The sequence below is a fragment of the Bos grunniens genome, chromosome 28 (assembly GCF_055505025.1).
Source record: "Bos grunniens cultivar Pamir isolate PY7600 chromosome 28, Bosgru_T2T1.0, whole genome shotgun sequence".
NCBI classification, from domain to species: domain Eukaryota; kingdom Metazoa; phylum Chordata; class Mammalia; order Artiodactyla; family Bovidae; genus Bos; species Bos grunniens.
Window position 1 is genome coordinate 1,276,958 of NC_141192.1, and position 20,257 is coordinate 1,297,214.

The following is a 20,257-nucleotide window of genomic DNA, read 5'->3' on the forward strand; positions in this document are numbered from 1 at the left end:
TCAGGAGCAAATGTGGGAGGTGTTTCTAATGGAAGACAGAGCCAATTTCATAGATGGTGAAGAGTTGGAAGAAGGCCGATCCCAGTTTGGACATGTTAATGTGAGGCTAAAATGCCATCCAAGGGGTGCTGCTCTATAACCAGTGCAGGTGAGGCTTTGGAGGGGACGTGAGAGGGTGGGGTCAGATTAGTTTCATGGTCATTTCTCAGAGGACAGTGGGTTAGAAGATGGATCTGATATTGCACAGGCTGTGTTAGAAGGTGATGAGGGAGAGCAGAGAGCCAAGAATCCTACCATACTTCCTAGGGGTGAGGACTGTGGGTCCCCATCCAAATATCATCTGACCTGTATCCCAGGAGCGGAAACCTCATGGGAGCTCACTGGAAGATGTGCTAAAGGAGATGCCATCTTGGTGCACCTTAGGAGACAAAGAAAGAAAGAGGGAAGGAGGAGCAAGAAGAGAAGGCTTGGGAGAAGGAAAGACAGAGGGATGGAGAGCCATTTGACTCTCTCTCATTATACACACACTTATATATAGCTAATTAAGAAATACATTGACTATTTTCCAAAAATTCGAACATTAATTATAAGTGCATATTCTTACTACTTACCCTTCACCTCTATTTCCTTCTTTTTTGACTTTCCTGGGACTTAAAGCCAGAGGCACGGCTGGATGGCCATCTCGATATGGCAGCTTGGCTTTGCTTGCAGGGTGAAGACAGAGTCTCACATGCTGATGGGGGGAGATGGTGGGTTCTGGGCCAGTTAGCGTGTGCCTTTCCTTCGAGCCCTGGGAACCCTGAGAATAATGAGTTACTTCTTCCCAGGACTATTATTTATTGCATCTTCAGTACAGATTTATGAATGTGTTACTTGCTTAAAAGTTGTCTTTTCCTTAACGAAAGAGCAGACATATCCTGTGTCAGCACTATCAAACTATGGGAAAATGTTCAAAGGAAAAAGATGCTTATGGTCATATCCTAGAACCTTGATTAATAGAAAGATACATATTAAAAGAACACTCCTGAACTTCCAGGCTCTAATATTCACACTTTTGCAAGTGTGGAAAATAAGGCCAACAAGCTGGAAGTGACGTGTGCACAGTTAGGTTACATGGCCAGGTCATCACTCAGTCCTGTGTTTTCTGGTGTGAAGAATAATATTTATTGCTGCTGCTGCTATTGCTGTTTAGCTATTAAGTCATGTCTGACTCTTTGGGACCCCCTGGACTGTAGCCCACCAGACTCCTCTGCCCATGGGATTTCCCAGGCAAGAATACTGGAGTGGGTTGCCATTTCCTTCTACAAGGAATCTTCTCAACTCAGGGATTAAACCCATATCTCCTGCTTGACAGGCAGATTCTTTATCACTGAGCCACCTGGGAAACCCATAATAGTTATTATTCCTATAATAATAGCATATTATGCTCATAATCCAGTAAGGGCCAAGATCCATAGGTGTACGCAAAGTTCAAAGGCAATGGCACAGAATTCATGGTGAGTGCTGAAAGATGAGGGGGAAGCACAGGGTCAGTCTGGGAGAGCATGGCTTTTACTCATGTGCCAGATTCCCCTAGTTCTTCCTTTCACACTCGACAAAAGATGACCTCCCTAAACAGCTGTGGTTCCTGTTAGGAATCAGGTGCTATTTTGATGATTTTGATATTTGATATTTTCTTATAACAAAACCCAGGAATGCTCAAACACTAACCCAAAGCACAACAACGCCTCTCTGTGAAATTCTAGAGGGCAATACATGCTCAAAGCTGCACAATTAGTAGTATGTACACTGATAAAGCCCCACACAGGACTGTCTGGAAAACTGAGCCACAGCCAGGGGTGCAGCCTCTCCTCCCCTTCAAGCCCAAAGAGTGTCATCAGCTGACTCCTGAACGCAAAGCCCTGACACCGTCATGGGAACGGTGAACGTGACTAAGAGGAAAGTGAGGAGGGTCTGCTGCGAATGCTGAGTGATGACGTGTGGATCAGCCTATGGTTAGGGGACCTGGGTAAGAGGAGGGTCAGAGGGCAAGGTGTGAACCAGCCTATGGTTAGGGGGACCTAGGGGGAGAGGAGGGCCAGAGGGCGAGGTGGGAAAGAAGACAGGGAGAGAGGGAGGGGAGAGAGTACGTACAGACTGTAAGCACGTCATGAGTGGGGAATGGGGCTTGGCCAAGAGCAACTCGTAATTGAAGTATTATCGATATTAGGTCCTTGAACACAAGAGAGAGGGAAAATGTGAGAATCTCAAGAGGAGGTAATTGAGTTCTAATTGAAGGCAGATTCACCTATTTGCACAAATTAGGGCCAGAAGTCCAGTCCCTACAACTCTTTGTGGGAGGTGGGGTGGGGAGGTTCAAGAGGGAAGGAACATATGTGTATCTATGGCTGATTCATGTTGTTGTATGGCATAAAACAACACAATATTGTAAGGCAACTATCCTCCAATTAAATATAAATTTTTACAAAATAAAATAAAAAATAAACCTTTATTGCTTGGGAAAGGCAAAGAGGAAAGGCATGAAATTTCCTCTTCCTCCAGCGATAGTCATAGGAGAGCAGCCTCCTCTTAATTTGCACCACTGGGTCCACCCTGCTACTCAACATCTCCCCCGCTTGCTTGCTTGCGCAAGGCCTCACCTATTAGATTGCTCTTTGACACATTCACCCCTCCATGGAAAGGGAAGTGAGGGAATCAGTGCCAGATGTGCACACGCATGATGGATGGATGTGTTGGGATGCTCACTTGTCACTGCTCACCTCATAACACGGCTGCTCCTTTCCTTCAGGGCTAGCCATCTGTGACTCGGTGACACTGGACTGGTCCTATGCTGTCAGCTCTGCGTCCATCTCTGTGAGCTACGTGCTCCATGGCCTGGCTGAGTTTGCCCTCAGTTGACTGTGGAAAGGCACGAGCTCCCTCTAGAAAAGTGTGTTAAAGAGAGATGCCCTCAGATGCTGTCTGAGGGGAAAGGGTTGGTCATTAGAAATGTGGGAAGCATGAGACATGATAATTAGGACATAGCTTATTCCCTTTATTTCAGAAATTGGCAAAAATTAGTTAAGACCTCCTCATCCCTGTGTACTTAAATTTGGAAATTCAAAGCTTTGTTTGAAAATAATTTGCAGGGACTGGAGAGTATTGAAGTTTAGAGTTGGAAGGAAGTAGAACAATTAACTTTTAAGAGAGAAAAGGAAGAAAGAGATTATCTGGTGTGATTAGCCTTTTCCAGCTCTCTCCCCTATTGTACAGATGAAGAAATAAAAGGTCAAAATTATAGTTTTTACATATAAATTCAGGAAAAATCCATTAAAAATAAAATGTTTATGCACACTATATCTAATCTTTCATTTTTGAAACACGTCAGTTTTATTAATAATTTAAAAAGTAACTTATATGAGTACACACAGATCTTTTCCAGTAATTCCCCAATTTATTCTCTTATGAAATGTGACTGTCTCAATATTCACAATCTACTCCTAGTTGGGCCGCTGGGTCATAATGTAATTCTGTGAATTTTTTTCTCATTTATATTCATCCTTACGATTATTGGAGGAGAAATATAAATGAGAAAAAAATTCACAGAATTCATCCTCACGATTATTTGTGCTTCCCTCATAGCTCAGTTGGTAAAGAATTCACCTGCAATGCAGAAGACCCCAGTTCGATCCCTGGGTCAGAAAGACCCGCTGGAGAAGGGACAGGCTACCCACTCGAGTACACTTGGGCTTCCCTTGTGGCTCAGCTGGTAGAGAATTCCCCTGCAATGTGGGAGACCTGGGTTCAATCCAGGAGACCTGGGTTCAGTCCTTGGGTTGGGAAGATCCCCTGGAGAAAGGAAAGGCTACCCACTCCAGTATTCTGGCCTGGAGACCTGGGTTCTATCCCTGGGTTGGGAAGATCCCCTGGAGAAGGGAAAGGCTACCCACTCCAATATTCTGGCCTGGAGAATTCTGGGGTTGCAAAGAGTTGGACACGACTGAGTGATTTTCACTTTCACTTTTCACTTTCACAATTGTTATTCTATGGATAATTATCTATGAATCAAAAGAACAAAAAAGTATCTTATGTCCATGATTTTGAAAACTTGGTATTATTAATGTATCATTAATACCCAAAGTGATCTACAGATTCAATGCAATCTCTATAAAAACACCAATGATATCTTTTGCTTAAATAGAAAAAGCCATCCTATACTTCATATGAAGTTTCAAGGGACCCTGAATAGCCAACAGAGTATTGAAAAAGAAGAACAAATTTGGAGGTCTCACAGTTCCTAATTTACAGGTGTAGTACAGAGCTAGGGTAATCAAAATAGTATGGTACTGACATAAAGGCAGATATATAAACGAATGGAATAGACTAGATAGCACAGAAATAAACCCTTACACACATGGCCAAACACTTTCAACTAGGGTGCCAAGCCCATATAATGGAGAAGGACTGTCTTTTCAAGAAATGGTGCGAGGAAAATTGAACGTATATTTATAAAAAATAAAGTTGGATTCTTATACTATATAAACAGTTAACTCAAAATAAATCAAAGACCTAAACACAAAAGCTAAAACTATAGCAATCCTAGAAAACATAGAGAAAAATATGACTTTGGATTTAGTGATGATTTCTTGGACACAACAACAAAAGCACGGGCAAAAAAAGAAAAGTAGATGAGCTGAACTTCCTCAAAACGGAAAACTTTTATGCATCAAAGGATACTATCAGCAGAGTGCAAAGGAAACCCATGGAATAGGAAAAATATTTATAATCATACATCTGATAAGGGGTTAATATCCAAAATATCTAAAGAACATCTACAACTCAACAACAAATAGAAAAACAGCCCAATTTTAAAATGGGCTGATGTCTTTAATAGCTATTTCTCTAAACAAGATATACAAATGGCCAATAAGAACATGAAAAGATACTCAATACCATTAGTCTGCTGCTGCTATTGCTCCTGCTAAGTCGCTTCAGTCCTGTCTGACTCTGTGCGACCCCACAGACGGCAGCCCACCAGGCTCCCGCGTCCCTGGGATTCTCCAGGCAAGAACACTGGAGTGGGTTGCCATTTCCTTCTCCAATGTGCTGGGAGCCAGCATATTGCATATTGAGTGCATATTGCATATTGAGTGCAGCACTTTCCACAGCATCGTCTTTCAGGATCTGGAATAGCTCAACTGGAATTCTATCACTGCCGGGAGCCAGCGTGAGGAGCTCCGCCCGTGGCAAAGGTCATGAGGAAGGAGGCCTGGCATACGCAAAGGCGGATCGAGCCTCAGGAGTCCCCCTGGAAATTCTCGAGCATCTACCCCCAAAACCAGAGTCTGCCTACTTTCTGCTTTGTGCTCTCACCTACACCTCTGACTTTACGGGGGGCTGTCCCCCACTACCTCTCTCTGAAAAAAAGTTAACTTACAGCTCCAGTTAATAATTCCTGGGTGTGATAGTGTTTCAACCTACAAACTCCTTTGGAAGTCCTCTAGCCTGCCTGAATAGGTTTTTCTGGCCACATGTGATTGCTCAGAGCCTCCCAACTGTGAGAGGCATGAGATGTTCTAAACTGTCTAAATACAGATTCCTTAGAGCAGTTAAAAGATTGATTAGAAATTGTATTGGTGAAGGGATTTTCACTTCTTGGGCCAATGTTTGCTGCTAAGTCTCCATATCTCTTACCTGCTGTGTTCCTGGGAGTGTATTGATTAATATAGTTGGTTTAAGTAGTAGCTTTAATGTTTGTAACCTTGGACCCTTGAGTTAATTCTTTTCTTGATTGAGCCCACCTCACCTTTGCCCTATAGGAATGAAGCTTTGTCCAATGCTTTTTGGAGGCTGGCGCCTGACTTTAGAATAATCACCTTTAGAGAAAAATAAGTTTCTTAAAATGTTAACAGGCCTCCGGGCCAGAAGATGATGCAAATCACCTAAACTTTTGCAAATGATAAGTTTGCAGGAAGAAAGCCTGGCTTGCTGCAGGACTCTACCCCTTCCCCCATTGTCCTCTATGCATAACTTAAGGTATAAAAACTACTTTGGAAAATAAAGTGCGGGCCTTGTTCACCGAAACTTGGTCTCCCCATGTCGTTCTTTCTCTCACCTTCTGGCTGAATTATTCAGCCTCTTTTCTCCACTGAATTTCCTCACTGAGCTACCCTTATTTCACCACTCTTTATATCCCTAATTAACGTTTAATTAAGCAGTTGTTTCCTGATCCTCGCCGACGCCGTCCCCGCTTCGAATTCCCTGGATCAGCCGGGGCTGGACCCCGGCACCAATGCGTGAAAGTGAAAAGTGAAAGTGAAGTCGCTCAGTGGTGTCCGACTCGTAGCGACCCCATGGACTGCAGCCCACCAGGCTCCTCCATCAATGGGGTTTTCCAGGCAAGAGGACTGGAGTGGCTTGCCAGCCACATCACACCTACTAAAATGGCTATTTTTAAAAAACAGAAAATAACAGCAAGTGGATGTGAAGAAATTGTAACACCTACACATTGTTGGTGGGACTGAAAAATGGTTCAGCCACCACAGGAAACAGTTTAGTAGTTCCTCAAAAAACTAAACAGAATTTCTCTATGACCAAGTAAATTCACTTCTAGAAATATACCCAAAAGAACTGAAATAGGATTCAAACAGATGCTTATATACCAATGTTTATTATGGCATTATGTACAATATCCAAAAGGTGAACAACCATAGCAGCCATCAAGAGATAAATCAATAAACATATGCATGCAATGGAATATTATTCAGTCATAAAAACTGAAATGCTGACATGTGATATATGCATGAACTTTGAAACATAATGCTAATTGAAATAAGCCTTATAAAAGGACAAATATTATTATATGATTCCCTCCATGTAAAATAAAAAAAAATTTATACAGATAGAAAGCAAATTAGAGGTTATCAGGGGCTGAGTAGAGGAAGGGAGGGGAGAATTACTGCCTAATATAGTTTCTGCTTTGGGGTGACAAAAAATTGGGGAGAATATATAGTGGTGCTAACTGTAAAACACTGTGTAATGCCTCTGAGTTATATAATTAAAAGTGGTTAAAATGGCAAACTTTAGGTTATATATATTTTCAGTCGTGTCCAATTCTTTGTGACCCCATGAATCGCAGCACACCAGGCCTCCCTGTCCATCACTAACTCCCAGAGTTCACCGAAACTCATGTGCATTGAGTTGCTGATGCCATCCAGCCATCTCATCCTCTGTTGTCCCCTTCTCCTCTTGCCCCAAATCCCTCCCAGCATCAGGGTCTTTTCCAATGAGTCAACTCTTCACATGAGGTGGCCAAAGTACTGGAGTTTCAGCCTCAGCATCATTCCTTCCAATGAACACCCAGGACTGATCTCCTTTAGGATGGACTGGTTGGATCTCCTTGCAGTCCAAGGGACTCTCAGAGTCTTCTCCAATACCACAGTTAAAAAGCATCAATTCTTCAGTGCTCAGCTTTCTTCATAGTCCAACTCTCACATCCATACATGACCACTGGAAAAACCATAGCCTTGACTAGATGGACCTTTGCTGGCAAAGTAATGTCTCTGCTTTTTAATATGCTGTCTAGGTGGGTCATAACTTTCCTTCCAAGGAGTAAGCATCTTTTAATTTCCTGCAATATAAACAAATTTAAAATGCATTCTCAGTAATAAGTGGGCTCCTCTTTTGAAAGAAATTATGCCACAAGGAACACTGCTTTGCTTCCACTCTCTTCTGCCTGCTGATGCTGTAAACTTGGGCAGGCCATTCACCTTTTCTGGACATCAGACGCAATTTAGATTTAATGATGATTTATAGAGGAGTAAATGTGCATGTATTCAATAGGCTTTGTTAATATATACGATCTGTTGTCTGCAGAGAGTCCTCTCACTAACATAGAAAGAAGGAATAAAGTCTGATGATAACAAATTTCCAATTTCTGTTTTTCTGTTTTAGACTCTTTTGTTCTTCTTCTTCTAATTTGAAGCCTTTTTTCCCCTGGCCAAACGCACACATAACCCAGCTTACACTGGAAGGGTTTTATTGCCAAGATAATTTTTTCGGTATTGGCAATGCATTAATTTCCACTGCTACTCTGAGGGCCCATTCCATTTCTCCATGTCTCCAAAGTGGCCCCAGAGCATTAGCCTGTCCTTGTCCCTCTTAGGGGCAAGGAAGGAATTCTTTCTTGCAGTGTTACTGGTGAAGATTTATTTCAAGTTTCTGAAGGGAAGTCAGGTAAATTGACCTCCAATATACCCTTCAGCCATGAGATTCGACGATTCCTGGATTCTAAAACCTACTGAAGAAATGAGATATGATCCACTTCTCTTTCCATCTGTCCCCCAATAAAACGAACAGGACGGGGCCCCAGGTGATTTCAAATCTCCTTTCATGGATAATGGAATTCAGGTTTTTGTAGATACTGATCTTTATGACTCTTCTTTATGCAGCTTAAGAAGGTCTGACCTATTATTTGGACCCAAATCTCCCCTGAATCACGTTCCTTCTGATTTACATCCAGTTCAGACACATGGTGCTCTTTCTTAACTATATTCTGCTGGGAGAGAAAGGAAATATGAACTGTGACAATCTGCAAACGCCTTCCATAGATTTGCCAGACTTGAGAAAGGCACGCAGGATTTTGTGTGGCCCTAATTAGTGTGTTCCTTCCACCCTCCTGGTTTCTGGAAAAGCCCTGGGTGTAACCGACAGCAGGTGGGCAGTGTCTTCCTGCAAGTCCTTTCCCCACAGCCCCGCAGTGCCCAGTCAGAATCACCACAGGGCCCTGTCCACACTCAGGCCTGACTCGGTACTTTCTGCTCCTTTGACTTCTCCCAAGCTGAGCCTCTCGGTCCCTCAAATTCAACCCTTGGAACTTGGTCTCCCACTTAGTAAGTTCTTCTCTGTCTTTCATTAGCTCCTCTGATTTCATTCCGGTCCCTTCAAAACTGTTCTCCACACAGTTTCCATAGTACTAATTGGAAAATTCAAATCATATTATGTTCACTGCTTTTGTTCAAATAGAATTGTCACTTAAAATGATGCAAAATATTTGCCTGGTGCCATCAAAGCTAAATATATAAAACCAGATACATTTCACTTGTATTATGTCTAAGACTTTCATTTTTGTGTTCGCAGGTGAAACTGGTCTGTGGTTCTCCACCTTTTGTGGTTCTTATCAGCTTTGTTATCAAGGTAATGTGAGAAATATTTCCTCTTTATCTACTTTTCTTGAACATTTGTGTAAGATTAGAGTTAAAATTTGTTTTCCTGTTTTCTTCTTCCTTGTTTTCTCCATAAGAATATTTTTTTAGTAAACATTTAATTTAAACCTTTTTTATCTTATTCATAATTGGCTTAGTAAACATGTTTCTCTATGAACTTGATTATTTAAATTTAGATGTTTCTGTACTTATTAGGATACACATATGGCTATTTTAATTAGAATTAATTAAATTAAATATTCAGTTCCTTACTCACACTCAGTAGCCCATGTAGTTAGTGGCTACCATACTGGGAAGTGCAGACACAGACCTTCCATCATCATGAAGTTCCAGTGGACAGCCCTGGGGTAGAGTATCCTCTGTCGGGTATTTTCGCAGCTGGCCTTTTTTAAGCACTGTGTCCTAGCACACATCTCCATCAGTGAGTCCACGGCCTCCACATGCCGTCACTCTATTTTATTTTATTCATAGACCTGCCACTTTCCAAAAGAATCTTATTCATATGTCTTCCCCTGTTTTGATATATATAGCCCATAAGAACAAGGGCTTCTCTATTTTTTTTTTTTTACCACTGAATCCTCAGAGTATACAAGAGGGGCCTTGGAGAGAGGAGGTGTTCAAAAACTATATATTAAGTGAAGTAGATTGAATGATAAGGGAACTACATTGATGGCAAGTTAAGATTTTTACATTAAAAAAGACATAAATTTGTACATAATAGTATCTTATCTTTCTAATCTATAGTGCCCCTCATTTTATTCTAAATAGTTTTCATCTGTGCCCTTTCATTCTCTCTTACTTATGTCGTATTTGTCAGGCACACCAGAAGTTTGTTTATTTCATTGATATCTTTCAAGATAAAACAACCTGACTAATGATCTCTATTGTATATTTGCTTTCTCTGCCATTAACATCTTCTCTTACTTTAGTGTTTCCTTCTTTTCTCCATCTTTGGGTTTATTCTGTTAATCTTGTGCTAACTTTCTTTTAACTTAGTTCAATAATGTAAGCTTTTTCTACTTTCTAACATAAGTAAAAATATTTAGGTCTCTTTTGATGTATTGTTTCAGCTAAACACCATACATTTAGATAGGTTGTATCGTCACTAAATTTTTAAGGATTTTTAAGAATGTCCATGTCTCCTTTGCTGCATGAGGTAGTTACAGGAGTGGCTTTTTCTTTTTGGTTTTTGTTTTCTTTTTAGTGGTTTCTTTATTATTATTATTACAAAATGCATGAGGCTGGTTTTAGTTACCTTACATCTTGGTGAGGAAAATCTTTTCTGCATGTTACAGATTCTTTGGAATTTGTTGAAACTCGCTCTAAAGGTTGATACTTGGTGAATTAAAGCACACATACACCATGCGTTCTTGAGCAGAACGTTTGTTTAATTACTGGGTACAATGTTCCATATGTGTCATTAAATTTTTAATTTGGAATATATTGTTTTTCTGCACCAGAAGTGAGGCTGGCGTGACCCTCGTAGGAAAGAAAAAAAACAGGAAAAAGATAGTCCTTTCCCTCCTAACCTTGGGCTCTCCCTCTAGCGCCATCTGGTGGCAGAGACTAACAGGGAGTCGCTGGCCAAGAAGAAGTGGTGTTTCAGGGTCCAGCCCCATCACCACAAAGCCTAGTATAGGAAGATGAACTCAGAGCAGAGAAATGATGTCTTAATAACTGGCACACAGGCTATGGAATTATGATTATGATTTGCTTACTTGTGTATGCCTGGTGTTCCAAAACATTGCTACAAATAGCATCGAACCATGAGAAATTCATCGTGGTGGATAAAATCGCTAACCTGGATTTGTAAGAACAGCTCTAGAGGGAAATGAAAGCAGTGATTCGATAACTCTTTTGCAAATCTAGTCTTTCCTGTGTCTTACCTTTTCAAATACCTCTGTCCACCCATTTACCTTTGAAGTGTTCCTTATTCAGTAGTAAAAGACCTTTATGTAATGAAATAAAAAGAATTTTTATTAGATGGAAAAGTCTCCAAATCATTTTAGTTTATCCATGTGGTCCATACCATTGTATCCACACCGTGTTTCTCAGGCCTCGCTGATGTCACTGATCATAGCTGCTCACAGCCTAACCAAAGAGGCCGCCCCATACTTTGTGAAGTGTAACAAGGCAGGGTCCGTTCATACTCTGATGCAGCATACCAAGTGTGTGGAGGCTGCACGGACGAAATAGAACCTACTTCAGGGGACTCACACTGTGACAAAAGAGGAAAGACATGCAAAGTTGACCATAATAGAAATATTCAATCATTTTTCAAGGCACTGGTACATTTCCACATTCCTTCAGCCCAAGCTGCTGGCATAGTGAGTAGCAGGCTTCCCTGGTGGTTCAGATGGTAAAGAACCCATCTGCAATGCAGGAGACCCAGGTTCAATCCCTGGGTCAGGAAGATCCCCTGGAGAAGGAATCACTACCCACTTCAATATTCTTGCCTGAGAATTCCGTGGAGAGAGTCCTAGAGTTGTCCAACTCTCTCCCTGGCTCACAGCCAGTCAGTAATCAGATGCAGTTTATTTTCACAGCAGTGTCTCTAGGAATCCCAGTTCTTTTCTTCCCAAAACCTCTTTTAGAGGACCTCACCAGCCCAGCTCCCCTCACTGCCCAGTTTGGCTTTCCTTTGCAGCCTCATCTCTTGTTTCCCCATCTACCCCCATGCTGCTTATTTACATTCCCTGGACCTTGTATCTGCTGCCTCCTACCCTTTACCATTGTGATCAGAGAAGGAAAGAATGATTATTCTTTTAAACATATTTTGGGGAAAAACCACTTTTAAGAAATTAGTCCCAGGGAATGCTCACATTTGAAAGGGAGTCATCCTGATTACCTTATCCAGTTTTACAATTTGGATGTCTAAAATGATTAAAATTATTTTAAAGAGTTCATTTTTTTCATTCTCTGGGGGAAAAAATGCTGAGTCGTTACTACTCACAATTTACAAAATAAATATCCATGTATTCACAAATGCTTCTTTGGAAATTTTATAATGCTTCCAAGGACACTTATGTAATTTGCAGGGTCTACTGGCTCAGAGGTAAAGAATCTGCCTGCAATGAAGGAGACCCAGGTTCAGTGTCTGGGTCAGGAATATCCCCTGGAGAGGGCATGGTGACCCACCCCAGTATTCTTGCTTGGGGAATCCCATGGACACAGGAACTTGGTGGGCTGCAGTCCACAGCGTAGCACAGAGTCGAACATGACTGAAGTGACTAAGAGGCAGCGGAGCAGAATAAAAATGTAAGACCCTGACTTGAAAAACATCTTTAAAATGTCAAGAAGGCGATATTTGGGCATTCCAATTCCTGAGCTCAGAGCCTTCTACAACTGCACAGGTTATATGCCCAGGAACCCAGCCTTGGCCCTTCCTTTGTATCCTTCACTTTATTCCATGGGAATTATAAGAAATATGAGCTACGTGCAAGACTTAAATACATGAACTTCGCTACTATGAAGCCCTTGATGTTTCCAGTAGAGGCAGACAACCTCTTGGTTAAGAGAACAGCACCGAGAACAAGACTGTGTGCATCTGGCCCTAATGCTACCTCTTACTAGAAGGTTACTTAGCTTTCTGCAGCTCAAGTTCCTCACTTGTAAAGTTGGGATAATAAGAGCCCCACACCATGGAAATTAGTCTTAAATATTCATTAGAAGGACTGATGTTGAAGCTGAAACTCCAATACTTTGGCCACCTGATGCAAAGAACTGACTCATTAGGAAAGACCCTGATGCTGGGAAAGATTTAAGGGAGGAGAAGGGGACAACAGAGGACGAGATGGTTGGATGGCATCACCGACTCACTGGACACGAGTTTGAGCAAGCTCCAGGGGTTGGTGATAGACAGGGAAGCCAGGCGTGCTGCAGTCCATCGGGTGGCAAAGAGTCAGACATGAGTGAGCCACAGAACTGAACTGAACTGATGGGATTCTTATAAGGATTTAATGATTTGATATAAGTAGTGTGCTGAGGACAATTCTTGGGATGTAGAATGCTCTATAAAATTTGCGCTATTAAAATCAGAAAACATGTCTGATTTTACTTTAGCTAAATACTTTCAATATGTAGCAACATTTTATTACAAGCTTGAAGTACCAATTAGAAAAATCAAGCAAATTACAAAGTTGCACAAATTCCACTTAGAGCAGTAGGATCGGGCATAAAAAAGAAACAAGTAAACTTTGAAGCCAAGTCTAAAGTAAGTTATTAATTGGTGAATTGATTTCTTTATTCTTTCCTTTTAAAGTGCTCACTTTTGCTTACTGATTACCAAAGAGCTGGAAAGGCATGAATGAAGAGAGCAGAATCCCAGCCGTTAGAATGCAATGTGCAAAACCCCAAGGAAAGTAAGCAAATACCACTCAGAATGCTCAAAGGAAAGCCCGTGGCTTAGTCCTAGATGAGAGTATCATGGACAGAATCTGAGAAGTCCTTTTAAAGGTGATTGTTAAACTATCTCTAGAAAGATGAACTGACATCTCCCAGGTAGATTCATTCAGGGTAAACAGTATATTCAAAAGAATAAAACATAGACAGAAGTCACAGGAAGTTGAATGGAGTACGGGGAAGGGGTGGGCAGTGAGACAAGTCACACTTGACAAGGCGACTGCTTGGAAGGCAGTGGGTTCTCCTTGTTTGAACAGCATCATGATACACCGGGACCTTGTCCAGGGACTATGATCCCGCTCCTCTCCTCTACCCAGCTGACCCAAAGGCAGATGCCTGATTCAAGCTGTGTTTAGAAAAAGTGCTCTTTTTTGTTGATTTGATGTTTGCAATAGAGGAGATACTTTTGCGCTGGAATGCATGCTGCAATGTTAAGTCGCTTCAGTCGTGTCCGACTCTTTGCCCCCTGTGGACTGTAGCCTGCCAGGCTCCTCTGTCCATGAGGATTCTCCAGGCAAGAATACCAGAGTGGGTGGCCATGCCCTCTGCCAGGGGATCTTCCCGACCCCGGGATCCAACCCTTGCCTCCTGTATTGCAGGCAGATTCTTTACCGCTGAGCCAAGGCTAGACACAGTATCAAATGGAATTTAGAATTGAAAGGCTGTTTTAATCTCTGCTATTGTAATATGACAACTAAATTCAGGAATCTATCCCTTGGTAGACTGTATATGATACTTTCTGTTTAATCACAGAACTTAAACAGAAATTTTGGCATTAATGGTAAGAAGGGATTTTTGTTTGATGGGTATTTGCATTGCTGCTAAGTCGCTTCAGTCATGTTCGACTCTGTGTGACCCCAGAGACGGCAGCCCACCAGGCTCCCCCGTCCCTGAGATTCTCCAGGCAAGAACACTGGAGGGGGTTGCCATTTCCTTCTCCAATGCATGAAAGTGGAAAGTGAAAGTGAAGTCGCTCAGTCGTGTCTGACTCTAGCAACCCCATGGACTGTAGCCCACCAGGCTCCTTTGTCCATGGGATTTTCCAGGCAAGAGTACTGGAGTGGGGTGCCATTGCCTTCTCCAGGTATTTGAATTAGAGAAAGGTAAATTCTTTTTTTTTCCATCAGCTATCAACTATTTGACTCTAAGTCTACACTGAGTATTTCACTTCAAAAAAAGGAAATCTATTTTTTAAAAAATAAGGGGGGGAAAAAGGAAAAGAAAAGAATGCATGGAAGAGATCCAATCTTCTTGCAAAAGACAGATGACTTCTTGTGTTGATTTCTACCCTTGTTCTCAACTCCCTGAGAGCTTCCACGCTGCATCCAGCACACCACCACCCCACCTCTACCCCGCCAACTCAGTTTTCTGTGGATGATTTGATAAAAGCCTGCATATTGAGTTTTGGCGTGATTTCCAGTCCATTTTGTGGTGATCTCTGTTGGTGGAATTTTGTCAAACACTGCTTTCAGGATAAAGCAGAACACCAGGCATCAGGGAAGAAGGGAAGGGGATGTGGGTCCTGGTCACATAAGGCATCTTGCCTATCAGTGTCTGAGAGCACACGACTTGGTGAATTGTGGGTGTTGAGTTCTTGTCAGTGTGGTCACCAAAGCCCTCTGGCAAAGTCGGCGGTGCCAAGCCCTTGCTGGCGTCAGGTTTTGTACTCCCTGGAAACCACAGATTAGCTGGCAACTGCTGTTTCCTATCAGATCAATTTGGAGATTAGTTGGGAAAAGTCCATTTTGCTTTGACCTAACGCTGGTCATGCCAAATGCCTGTGAGATTAAATAGCTGCACAGATATCTGTCAATATACACACACTAGATAAGGATCATTTACGTATAAGCACAAATCAGTTTTCAGTTATCTTTGACAGAGTCGTGGCACAGTTAATAAAAATTACTTAGGTTCACATTTGGACTGAATCAGGTAGGTAGACTCCTGTGTTCATGGAGAACAAAGCTTGCTCTTGGTAGCCAACACTTACTTTCCAGCTTTACCATCTAAACTCTGTGCTTCAATTTCTTCATCTGTAAAAAAGAGGTAATCATATTTATCCTCTCTCTTTCATATGGTACTTTGACAGTTAAAATAATTGAAGGGAAACTTTGAATTTTGAGCCCAATTTATTTTCTCTTTTATAGTTTGTACTTTTGTGTTCTATCCAAGGAATCTTTGCCTAAACCAAAATAACAAATATTTTCTCTAGGTTTTATTTCTAGAATTTTGTGTTTTAGGTTTTATCTTTAGATCTACGGTCCATTTCAAAGTGATTTCTGTGTGTGGTCCAAGGGAAGAAGGGAAGGTTTTGTTTCATTTAATTTTTTTTAAAACCAGGTTGGTCTTTTTTTCTAGCATAGTTTGCTAAAATATTTTCATTTCTCAATTAATTTCTCTGAATATTTGGTTGGAAATCAATTGACTATCCTGTTTAATCAATCTATTTGTTCATCTTACACCAATTCTACATTGATGACTTGAGCCTTACAGTAAGTCTTAAAACTGGGTAATGTGTCCTTCAACTTGGCCCATTAAAAAAAAACATTGCTAAGAAAATGAACAGACAAGCCACAGATAGGAGAAAATATCTGCAAAGCTAGCGTGCTGAAGGACTTGTGTTAGTTACTCAGTCGTGTCCAACTCTCTGTGAGTCTATGGACTGTAGCTTGCCAGGCTCCTCTGTACTTGGAATTTCCCAGGCAAGAAAATTGCAGTGGGTTCTCTTTCCCTTCTCCAGGGGATCTTCCCAACCCAGGAGTTGAACTGGGATCTCATGCCTTGCAGGCAGATTCTTTACTGTCTGAGCCAGGCAGATTCTTTACCCGCTGAGCTACAGGGAAGACTGTGGCAGTGACTGCACAACGGCAAACATTTGTCAAAACTCACAGAACTAACCTACAAAGACTGGTGGTGCGTGGGAATAAACCTTAACAAACCTGATTTTAAAAAATCATTAAGTAGTTGGCCTGAATGTCCTATCACATAAAAGCGCTTGGTCCAGCTTCAGAATTGTCTACCTCCCTTGGGAGAAGGAAGAGCCAAAATTTCCTGTGTGGCAAGTGTGACTGTGATCCTAGGCAAGGCTATATGCTCCCTACTCTTCCTGTTTTAAAACATTGGAGTTTACCTTATTAATAATGTTTAGAGCACTTGTGAATATTATCTGTCTTATCTATCTATCCATCTACCTATGGAATCATGATGGCTTGTAAATGGGTGAACCCATTTTAGAAAACAGTTCCTCTTTAACCCATAAAGTTGAATATTTACTTTATACCCACAATTTTACTTACTTATATGTCCTTAAACAAGACTTTCACACAAGAAGTTCACAGCAAGACTACACACAGAAATTCTGAAAACAATCCAAATGCTTATCAGGAGGAGAGTGCATGAATAAATGCTGGTGTATTTACACAATGAAATGTAAACAAACCAAAGAGACGTGCTGTGATATGAATAAACTTTAGCAATAGACAATTAAATGTGAAAATAAACCTGGGAGATTATACACGGCATCGTGCCTTTTAATAAAGTGAAAATAAATTAAATACAAAATACAATTTTAAGGAATGCAGAGGGATGAAAACTAGGAATAAAACAAGGAAATCCTGAACACAAAGCACCAGCAGCGGCAGCGACCGCGGAGCCGGTGCGCAGAGGCTGCTTCCGGCTCACTCTGGTTCCCACGGCAGCGGCGCCAGCAGCCAGGGATCACGGGCTCTGCCCGCTTTGCATTCCGTCTCCAGTTTTTTGATGAGAAGTGGCCTCATGCAGTTTCCAAAATCTGGGTCGGCTCACTTTTATCCTTTGGCTGCTACATTTCCTCCATCATGTCTGTAGCCTTTTGATATGTGTGTTCATTCGTGTCCAACTCTTTGTGACCCCATGGCTGTAACCCTCCAGGCTCCTCTGCCCATGGAATTTTCCAGGCAAGAATACTGGAGTGGGTTGCCATTTCCTACTCCAGAGGATCTTCCCGATCCACGGATTGAACCCAGGTCTCTAGGGTCTCCTGAATTACCAGGCGGATTCTTTACCAGTTCAGTTCAGTTCAGTTCAGTCGCTCAGTCGTGTCCGACTCTGCAACCCCATGAATCGCAGCACGCCAGGCCTCCCTGTCCATCACCAACTCCTGGAGTTCACTCAAACTCACGTCCATCGAGTCAGTGATGCCATCCAGCCATCTCATCCTCTGTCGTCCCCTTCTCATCCTGCCCCCAAATCCCTCCCAGAATCAGGGTCTTTTCCAATGAGTGAACTCTTCACATGAGGTGGCCAAAGTACTGGAGTTTCAGCTTCAACATCAGTCCTTCCAATGAACACCCAGGACTGATCTCCTTTAGAAAGGACTGGTTGGATCTCCTTGCAGTCCAAGGGACTCTCAAGAGTCTTCTGCAACACCACAGTTCAAAAGCATCAATTCTTTGGCGCCCAGCCTTCTTCACAGTCCAACTCTCACATCTAATAGTTTATGATTTAAGAAATAAATTATAATGAAAATTTTAAATTTCTAGAGTTAAACAACAATAGTACCATCAGCCTTCAGAGTAGTGCTTCGAAGAAAATCTGTACCTCTAAATACTTACAAAAGAAAAAGAGAAAAGCTAAAAATTAAATATTTAAAATTATAAAGTTGGAAAAATGACAACAGGATGATCTCCAAAAGAGGTGCCGTAGAGAAGATGAAACGGTCACGCTGTGCCATAGGTAAAACAAAGCAAATCAAAGCAAAAACTGAAAACCAGGCAAGTATCTACAGTGACAATAAAGAGAAAACAAAAAGCAACCAATATTTTGAATATGAAAGAAGACATAAATCATTTTAAACAGAGATTTAAAATATGATAGATGCTAACAACTGTAAAACCAGAGAAAAATGGAAAAAATAAAAAACTTGCAAAACTGACACTAAAAGAATTGAAGCAACAGTTGTAAATTTTCTGAAAAAGAAAAGCAACACAGGCTTACACTGTTTTACCAGCGTTTGCGTGTGCTTAGTCGCTCAGTCGTGTCCGATGCTTTTGTGACCCCATGGACCGTAGCCCGGCAGGCTTCTCTGTTCATGGGATTTTTCCCAGGCTAGAATACCTGGGTTGCGGTTTCCGCCTCCAGGGGATGGGCCCGACCCAGGGATTGAACCTGTGCCTCCTGCATCTCTTGCATTACAGGTACATTCTTTACCACTGAGCCACAGGGGAAGCCCAGTTTTACTAGTAAGTTCTGTCAAGTTTGGGGAACAAATCATCTCTCAATCTTTTATCACAATTCCAATAAAAGGAAAGAAAAAAGTCTATGTCAGTTCGTTTTAAAACCAGACATGGACATTTTGAGGGCGTAAAGTTATAACATTGCTTTACCCATTAATATAGATCAAAGAACTTTAAATAAAATATTAACAAATTGAATCACACTATATAAAAAGACAACCAACCAAAATAAACCTGGCTTTATACCACTTGTGTATAAAACACCTAATTTACCACGTTAATAGATTTTAAAACATATAATCATTTCAATGGATTGAGAAAAACCCTGAGATAACAATCAATATATATTCACAATTATAAACTTTTAGTAATCTACCAGTATAACGTCACTTTCGTGACCTAATAGAGGGTACCTGCAAAAACTACTACAGCAAATGCTGTGCTGAGTGCAGAAGCATTAGAAACCGCCCCATCATTCCCACTTCTGGTCAGCACTGTGCTGAATTTCTACAACAGTGAAATAAGGGCAGGAGAATAATCAACTCAGTGCAGATGGATTAGCAAGCAGAAAATAGACCAGTTTAATACCAGCTAATGTGATCCTTATATGCAAAAACCTAAAGAACATGTAAATTATTAGAAAAGATACACAGATTTAAAATTGTATTTAAATTTTAAATACTACCTATTGACCACCAACAAATAATAGAAGATCTAATTTAAAAGACACTGACGTTGAAAATGGTAGAGAGTATCAGAACTTAATAATAATTCTAACAAAAGCATGTAAGTTTCTGCAGGAAGATTTAAGTGGCATAAGAGATGTTAAAGATGGATCGACTAAATGGAGAAGGATGCTGTGGTCATAGAGACAAACAAATTATTAAAATGTCAATTATCTAAAAGTCAATCTATTGATTCAGTATAATTTTAACTCAAATCCCAACAGGGTTGTTCTTAAAACTTGACATGCTTGATCCTGAGATGTGTTTGGGAGAATAAAATTCCAAGAATAATCAGAATACTTCAAAAGAAGAGCAGAGAAAGGAAACCTTTAACGCAAATATTAACCCATAATAATTAAGACAGTGTAGTACTGACCCCAAAGTATATCATCAAGGAGAAAAAATAAAGCTCAGAGACAGTTGTGTGCACATAAGGAACTTTAGTGAGATATACAGTGTACCAGATCAATGGGGGAAAGAAAGTATGCAAAATGATTATCCAAGTAGTTTAAGCTGTTGTCAGCTGAGCCTTTTATTTAATGGGGGGAGTAGATTTTTCTAGTGCAGTATTCACTATTAATTATTTAAAACACATGTTATTCTTAAGAAATTCAAGAGTCGGGTTTGCAATTTGGTTACAGATAGACAAAAAATCTTATTAAGAGATGAGCGGAGCAGCAGCTCTTCAGGAGTATTTGTTGCTAAACTCTTGAAT

At 41.1% G+C, this 20,257-nt stretch overlaps 1 long non-coding RNA gene across 1 annotated transcript in view; it reads left to right on the top strand.

Moving 5' to 3' along the window:
- LOC147342703 (uncharacterized) overlaps positions 1 to 20,257 on the top strand; it is a 90,579-nt gene that overhangs the window by 53,619 nt on the left and 16,703 nt on the right. Inside the window, exon 2 of the long non-coding RNA XR_015156626.1 lies at positions 9,118 to 9,174. This is a non-coding gene — a long non-coding RNA (uncharacterized LOC147342703). The remainder of the gene's footprint in view (positions 1 to 9,117; positions 9,175 to 20,257) is intronic.